Source organism: Rhinatrema bivittatum, chromosome 11 (assembly GCF_901001135.1).
Source record: "Rhinatrema bivittatum chromosome 11, aRhiBiv1.1, whole genome shotgun sequence".
NCBI classification, from domain to species: domain Eukaryota; kingdom Metazoa; phylum Chordata; class Amphibia; order Gymnophiona; family Rhinatrematidae; genus Rhinatrema; species Rhinatrema bivittatum.
Window position 1 is genome coordinate 75,170,629 of NC_042625.1, and position 9,085 is coordinate 75,179,713.

Here is a 9,085-nt window from a genome sequence, read left to right on the forward strand (position 1 = left end):
CAAGTGTTCATTTAATGAGGAGCTGCTAACATGACAAATCTGAATTTCTGTTCGGTATGGGGCAGATTTTAAAACATACACGTGGGAGCACAAATGTGCGCCCAATTTTATAACATGTGCGCGCAGCCCAGCGCATGTTATAAAATCCAGGGTCGGCGTGCTCAAGGGGGCGCACAAATGTGCACCTTGCGCGCGCCGAGCCCTATCCAAGCCCCGCTGCCTTCCCCTGTTCCCTTCCAGGCCGCTCCGAAATCGCGCCAGACCTTTTTAAAATAGGCCCAGCACGCGTAACCCCCCCTACGCGCATAAATCCTTTGAAAATCCGCCCCTATTTATTTTGAGAAGACCCCCCATGATTTTTCCTCTGAAGGCTGTGATGGGAGATTAATCTTAAATTCACAGAGATTCCAGGATGATCATAAGAACATTGGACGTGCTATGCTGTTTCCAAGTGGAAATATCCTGGAAGATCACCTCTCTGTTGCTTATTCCTATATATAGGAGATGGTGATCACTGTGCCTGCCTACCTAATAAAGGTTAATGGACCTGTTCTCTAGAAATTTTTCAAAACCCAGATGTGATATGACATTGTCTATAAGCCCACAACGAAGTGTGGAACGATGGCCAAACACAATAATATGAACACAATTCAAAAGCTGTCTTGCAAAATCAATTGCACACTAATATGAACACAGTGGAACAGGTATGATGCCTGGCCAGTTCTTGCTCAACTTTGTACCAGCTTTGGCTGCACCTTGATCGTTTAAAATACAAGTTCTCCTTACACTGAGGGATCGTTTCTGAATCTTGGCGGAATGTCACAGACCAAATAACCCCGAGTGACTTTTCATAGGCTGACACCTCACCAGTGCACACTTGAAAGGCACTTCATTCACATCCATGAGTGAATGATCTACCTGCTTCTTACTACCATTGTTTTCTACAATTTAACATCCTTCTTCACACACATTAGAATGGTGCTCTTCCAATTGTAATTGGTTCAACCCCCCAAATTATCCTCTGGAAATTCCCCTTGATGTATCTAATAGGACACATTGCTCAAGAACGTAACGCCGCTTTATTTTACCACATGTAATTGGTCCCTCCTGATGCAGCCTTTGCGAAACACGGTCCATGTCAGGGGACGACTGACATTTCAATAAAGATTTGGCATTTTGGAATTATTGAACTCTTCCTGTTTAAATTGTTTATTTCTGTTTGTTTTACATGAATCTTTGCAATTGATTTTGCAACACACCTGTTGGATTGTGTATGACATTGTCTATATCATCTGGCAACAAATTCTGCAGTTTAATTGTGCACTGACAGAAAGAATACTTTCTTAAATTTGTTTTAAATCTGCTACCAATTAGTTTTATGGCATGAACCCTATTCTAGTCAATAACTATTGCCCTATTAAACTGTTCCACACCACCCATTATTTTATAAACCTCTACTAGAGATGTGTATTTGGATGATCCAAACATGAAATTCGATTCAAATGAGTCAATTTTTGGTTTAATTTGATTCATGTCATTCAGACTGAATTGTGCAGTCACCTGAAATATCTGAACCCTTTTCATCTCATTTGGTTTGGTCCCATTAAGGCACTGGGGGGAAGGAAAGCCAGACAAAGTGGAGCAATTTGGGGATGGAACAAGGAAGGAGCAGGACCAATTATTATGTTTCAGCACTTTTTCATCTAGCCTATCCCAGCTGGAAATTGCATGAATTGACTTCAGGGTTTGTTTGGTTTTTTTTTAATTAAAGTAAAACCAAGAGCACTCAACTAGTGACCATTTTGTTCTCATTCCTCTGTTGGATATCATAGAGAAAAGGCATATATTTTGTAACTCATTGCTTCGAAGGTGTTACGTTATTGTAATGCTTGGCTGGTCGCGGGATGCCCCCGCAACAGGCCGCAGTCACCCTGACGCCGCTGCACCACCTTCGCGGCTGGAGTGCTGCCACCTCCAGGCTGCACAGCCCGCCGATCACTCTCATCTTAGGCACGTGCACACGCCGCATGCTGGGCGACGAAGGGCTGGTTCAGCTGATAAATACCAGCTCTTAGTATTAATTTATTCACTTTACTCCCAGGTTACGTGGCCATAAATTTGCAGTTCTCAGTAAAAAGAGTAATTAGATATCTAAAATGAGCAAGGCTGCACCTATTGGCAATCTTAAATCCAAAGCTAATAGGTTATGCAGATGCTCAAGATGATAAGGAAACAGTTGCATGGTATTGCTGAAATCAAGTATCTGTTTGTTTATTTATTTATTTATTATGAGGTCAATATTGAGAGCCTGGGCATCAGTCTAAGTTAACCAGATAAACTTATCTATTTCATTATACTGGTTATTCCGTTGGATAAGAGGTGCTGCATCCGGAGCACCCCGAATAAAAAGGCAGCTGTCCTTTTCAGCCATTGAACCCTGAAGAGCACAGCCCCCTTGGCTGCCCCTCCCACTCCACCTCTTCCCAGTGATTCATTGAGTCAGCTGTATAACCTCTGCCTACTGACCCACCTTTTGGAGGATGGGATCCTACTATCCCTCAGCATAGTGATGCTTCCCATGGAAGCTCCCACTATTGGAAGTCTCCTCTTTTTATCCTATGCAAAGGCCTAGTCAGCCTTACACACATTCCATAAAATAAGACTTCGTGATGTTGCATTTTATTTTATGTTAATAACTAATGATTGGTTTATTCCATTGAATTAGGCAGCACTTTGGGTAATGATCTGTGCATAGTTTCCCTTTGAAAACGTGCCTTGGGGGGGCACAAAAGAATAACCTGTATATCTTGCCCAAACTATCTCTGTAGATGGACTACATAACACACAGGAAAATAAATACAGACATCCACATTCAGAGTACAAGGACATGTAAACCCCACACCCCACCCTTCCTAAAACACCTAGTTTTTGAATGGTTATATTTCGCTGCTGAGCATGGGGTCATCCTCTCAACTAGCCAATGAACCCTTTAGTTAGCCAGCTGGGTCATTTTGAAGCTTATGCTCCATGTTTTACTGAAGTATGGGTGTAAGGGTCAAGGGGACTTGATGATGGCAATTTGAGTGAAAGTTGACAAAACACATTCCGGCCAGCAACAACATGAGATGCTGCAAACAGTGGAAGCAGAATATACTTATAAGAGAACTGCACTTATCTGCATCGTTTGTTAATAGCAGTGGAAAGGAGAAAATGGAGTGAAAGGGAATGAAACAAGATGAAGCTAACTAGAGTCAGCCAGGGCAGAAGTCAATGAAGGAGAGCAGTGAATGGCATATCAAGCTCATTATTAAGGAGGTGCATGTTCCTAGGAGCCACTGTGATGGTCTTCTCCATCTTTTCCTCATCATACCTGGGAACTTTTGAATCCTGCACACCCTAAGATTTCTTCAAGATAAGGGGGAAGGGGGGGGGGAATGGCAATTTATTACCATCATTAATTATCATTTATATATTCATAATCATTGTTTTATTCACCAATTCCTCACTATTATTCACTTCACTATTATTCAATCAATATAATCAGTATCAATATTTAATATTAATCATCAATTCATCAGGCAGACCAATGAAACCCTGCCCAACCCACACACCCTGAGTTTGAAAGTGTGCTCTTACTATGCTGTGTATATATAGTCATTGTGTTTGCCTTTATTAGTGCTCTCTCTCTCTCTCTCTTCCCCCCTGTGGGAAGTAAAACACACTTTTCCCTTGCGGGAAAGATAAAACAGTGAACGAATAAGATATTCAGCAAAACGAAGTCTTTATTGTAACATTTGCAAATGGATGCACACAAAGCCAGCACCAGCAGGTGTCAGTAATGAGGCATAAGCTTGCTATTAAAATACAGGGGTTTATATCCAATTTACTTCCTCTTTTTAAGCCTTGCGGTTAACTTGTTTTTCTGCCTTGGTACATATTGGGGGGGGGGGGCGGGGGCTATAAGGGGGAGGTTAGGAGAAGGGGGGTTGGAGGAGGCTTGTGGTTGTTGCTTTTCTTCTACTTCCCTAATTCTAGTCTGGAACAAGAGAAAAAGGGGGGTATGGGGGCTGCTTTCAACATAACGGTTTCTGCAGAAAGATTTGACTTCACAGAAGCTGCGCAGGCAATTGTGCACTTTAGTTCATTACTTAGGCCTGCTCATGGTCTTAATGACAAGGGGATTTTTATTCAGGTATTGTGTTTCTATAAGAGGGGATTTCTGGAGAATATTTCTGTTATAATAAAGCTTTCTAGTTAGCCTGTTTCCAGCAGTTTTTCACAGCTTCTAACTTCCTCTTTTTATAGTAACTGCGCCATAGCCAAACTACATGATTTTTAACAGCAAGGTTATGTTTTCTCTTATAGCTTCTACCTAAAAGTTACAATTTTTAACACTTGCTTTACCTCTATCCACTATATTTGATTCAAGCTTAAAGTGTAATGTTAGCAGTCAGTTCTTCCCACCCTATCTATAGCTTTAGCCTGACTATAGGCCTATAGCAGAATAGAGTAGGCCTCTGTAATGGCAAACACACCAAGCATTTTATATTCATTTTTGTCAATGAAATAGCAACATTATAACTCTATTTATAACACACACACACACACCCCCCCCCCCCCACCCCCCCGCCAGGCTCCAGTGTGAGAGATGTGGAAATAGCGGCGGCCCAGAGACCTGGAAATTTCTCTAAATTTCCGGAGTCTCCGGGCTAAATCCGGAGAGTTCCCAGATATGCTCATCATGCTATCCTCAAAAGTCATATTTCTTTCCAGTGGTGAGTACATTTCAGCGCTCTTGAGTTGTTGACCTTTTCAAGATCCTACTGAGCAGGTGCTGTCCTCAAGCAAGGGACAGACCAAAAGGTGTTGCGTGGTCTGCCCTTTGTCACAGTCACAGGTTTCCCCATTTTGCCATGTTGGGTCTTAACTTGCTGACTTGGGAACAGAGGCAATCCAGCTCTTATATTAGGAAAACTAAGAGATTGCTTAGGACAAAATTTAGGGGAGGAAAAATGAGGGTACTGCCCATCCACTTTTAAGGCACAGCACCACAAGCATTTTTAAACTCACCAGCTGGCACTTTCTGACTACTAATCTTCTGCTTCGCAAGATCAGCAGTCAGGACATCAGATGTCCCAGCCTGCAAGTTTTAAAAATGCTTGCGTTGCCAGCACAGAGCCTTTAGTGGATCTCATTCCACCAGCAGTGTCAGGCCTGTGCTCGGGATCCGGCCCAGGCCCGGGCATTGGAATACTGCCTCTAGACCAGGCCCCGGCTTATGAGCCCAGGCTCTGGCCAAGGCAGAAACCAAGGCCCAGGCCTTTGAGTCTGGCTTACGCTCTGGTGTCAGGCCTAGGCCTCCAAGCCTTGGTCTTACATAGAACCTAGGCCAAGGTCACTGCGACCTACCGCGGCCTTGGCCTATACAAGACCAAGGCTTCGGCCTAGGCCTCTCCAGTGGAACCCCATCAGACTAGGTAAGTGGGGGCCAGTGGAGGCTCCTGGCCCAGGCATTTTTACAGGTGGAAGGGATGTGTGATGGGGGTCAGTCTTTGGGAGGCCCTGTTTCCTTTTTTTTGTTTGTTTGTTTTTTTTTTAATATTTGATTCATATTTTTTTAACAAAAAAAAAACCAAATCAAACATTAATCAAATCAACATTTGTGGGGGAAAAATCTCCTGAAAACGAACTGAAAATGAAACTAATTTTCTACCCCTGCACATCCCTATTTTTTGCAGGACTTTCCGGTTGGCACCACAGTACTGCATGCAAATATAATATATAGATTGTTGTAAGTGATATTTTTACCTCAGAAGACTGTACTATGAATGTTCTTTTTAATACAAAATATGTTATCATAAATGCATAATTCACCTAGGCCATCTAATACCCTTGCACTCGTCATGGGTTCCAAAGGAGAGGAGTGGACCTGGGTAGGGAGAAATGTCAGATTTTAAAGTTTAGATTATTGGAGGGAGATGAATGAACCGGATGACAAGTGAGTGTGGGGGACATTGGGGGGGGGGGGGGGGGGTGGAAGCACAGTAATTGTTTACACAAGGCAGTAAAAAAGCTAGCGTCAACCCTGGCCAGGTGTAGCCTTTCCTCTGCATGGGAGAGGCATCCTCTACTCTGACTATGAGGTTCCTTCCCATTTACAAACCCCTTCCCCTATGGTACTTGTCAACGTTTGCTCTTCTCTAGACATCTGCTGCTCTGCTCCCTTGCTGCAGCAGTCCTCGGGCCCCTTATACCACTCGACCTTTACTGTTTAATAGAAGCATATTCTATTAGTTGCTATAGCTCCAACTGGGACGAACATAAGAAGTTATCATACTGGGACAGACCAAGGGTCCAGCAAGCCCAGCATCCTGTTTCCAACTGTGGCCAATCCAGGTTTCAAGTACCTGGCAAGTACTCAAACCAAACCCTAAACCAACTCGATTAATAGCAGTTCTCCTCCAGGAACATATCCAAACCTTTTTTAAACCCAGTTATACTAGTTGCCTTAACCACATACTCTGGCAATGAATTCTTAATTATGCGTTGAGTAAAAAATAATTTTCTCAGATTTTGTTTTAATTGTGCTACTTGCAAACTTCATGGAGTGCCCCCCCAGTCCTTGTATTATCTGAAAGAGTAAATAACTAATTCACATTTACCCATTCAAGTCCTTTCAGTATGTTATAGACTTCTATCATATCCCCCCTCAGCTGTCTCTTCTCCAAGTGGAACAGCTCTAATCTCTTTAGTCTTTCCTCATAGGGGAGCCATTCCATCTTCTTTATCATTTTGGTCGCCCTTCTCTGTACCATCTCCAGTGCAACTATATCTTTTTTGAGATCCAGCGACCAGAATTGAACACAGTATTCAAGGTCTCACCATGGAGTGATACAGAGGCATTATGACATTCTCAATTTTATTCACCATTCCCTTTCTAATAATTCCTAACATTGCTTTTTTTTACCACTGTGGCACACTGATCCAACGATTTTAATGTATTATCACCATGATGTCTAGATCTTTTTCCTGAGTGGTAACTCCTAATATAGAACCTAACATAGTTTTTTTTCCCCCTATATGCATCACCTTGCACTTGTCCACATTAAATTTCATCTGCCATTTGGACACCCAATCTTCCTGTCTTACAAGCCTCCTGCAATTTATCACAATCCACTTGTGATTTAACTACTCTGAATAATTTTGAGTCATCTCCATATATGATAACCTTGCTCATCATACTCCTTTCCAGATCATTTATAAACATATTAAAAATCACTGGTCCAAGTACAGATCCCTGAGACACTCCACTGTTCACCTTTTTCTACTCAGCACAGTTAAGCTCTGGAATTCATTGCCAGAGGATGTGGTTACAGCAGTTAGTGTAACTGGGTTTAAAAAAGGTTTGGATAAGTTCCTCAAGGATAAATCCATAAAGTGCTATTACGGTAATTAATAAGAAACGGTAGCTTGTAATCTTGATGGACCCTTGGTCTGACCCAGTACGGCATTTCTTATGTTCTTATGACCATTTAATCCTACTCTGTTTCCTGTCTTTTAACCAATTTACAAGCCACAAGAGGACATCATCTCCTATCCCATGACTTTTTTAGTTTTCGTAGAAGCCTCTCATGGGGGACTTTGTCAAACGCCTTCTGAAAATCCAATTACACCACATCTACTGGCTCATCTTATCCACATGTTTATTCACCCCTTCAAAAAAGTGTAGCAGGTTTGTGAGGGAAGACTTCCCTTGTGTAAATCCATGCTGGCTGAGTCCCATTAAACCCTGTCTTTCTATATGTTCTGTGATTTTGTTCTTTAGAAATGTTTTCACAATTTTTTCCAGCACTGAAGTCAGGATCACTGATCTATAGTTTCCCAGATCACCTTTTTAAATACTGGGGTTTCATTGGCTAGCCTTCAGTCTTAAAGGACAATGGATGATTTTAATGATAGTTACAAATTACTAGTAATAGGTCTGAAATTTCATGTTTTAGTTCTTTCACAACCTTGTATTAAGACTGGTAAGAACGTCTACCGGCAAGAAACACTTCCCATGCCACGCTCCCTTGCTGCTATACCCCTCATGCTACAACTTCACAGACTTTATACCTCGGGGTGTTTTCTGCCACCCTGACTTGCTGACATACCACGGACTCTACACCTCAGGGTATTGTTGCCATTCTGAGGGGTTGCTTTGCCCCTTTCATGGTATTTTGATGTGTTGATGTCACTCTTTGTGCTGGTTTTTCCTGCCACCTTTTCTGCTTTGTACCCCTTTCATGGTCCCTTAGGACATTAATGCTATTATTGGTGCCACTTTGTCCCTCATATTGCCTTCTAGGGTTCATGTCACTGTTGTTAGTTCCCTCTTTTGAAGCCTTGGGGTGATCTGGCCATTCCTGCTGCTTTCTTTGCTCCTCTGACTGGGCCTTGGAGAACTGCTGGTACCCCGTTGCCTTTTTACAGTGTCACTTTTGATACCACTTTGCCACGGAATTCTTTCCCCATTCGGATGATGTCCCCACAAATTTTATCAGAATTGATGAGAAAACCCCAGTTCTGGAACCCAAAATAGGCTGCAGTGCTTCCCCAATTAACTTTAATGGCAAACAAATGGACAAATAAAATGGCTAAACAAATAATTTGTGGGGGGTTGAAACTAAAGAAATGAAGTAAGGTGCCCATAAAACAAATGAATGAAACAAAATGAAGTTTTTCCTCTGCATATTCCTAACAGAATAATGTATTCACTGTTTCTATATGTCAAATTGAATTTAAATGTATATTTTATTTCATTATAGTATCTTATGCTTTTTAAAGTTATTTGTAAATAAGGAATACCATTAATACAATAAACACTCAACCTGCACACATGTTTATATAAGCTCTTTATATAAGCTCAGCCTTTCCAACTATTATGTTAGAAGAAGCCACCTCTAGGCCATTCCTCTACATAATAATTTCTATTATGATCTAGGACATTAGCCGCAAAGGACTACCAGACTTAGGGGCAGATTTTAACAGCCTATTTTGCATCGGCCCGGCAACGCACGCAAGCCCTGGGAGGGAACGGGGAAAA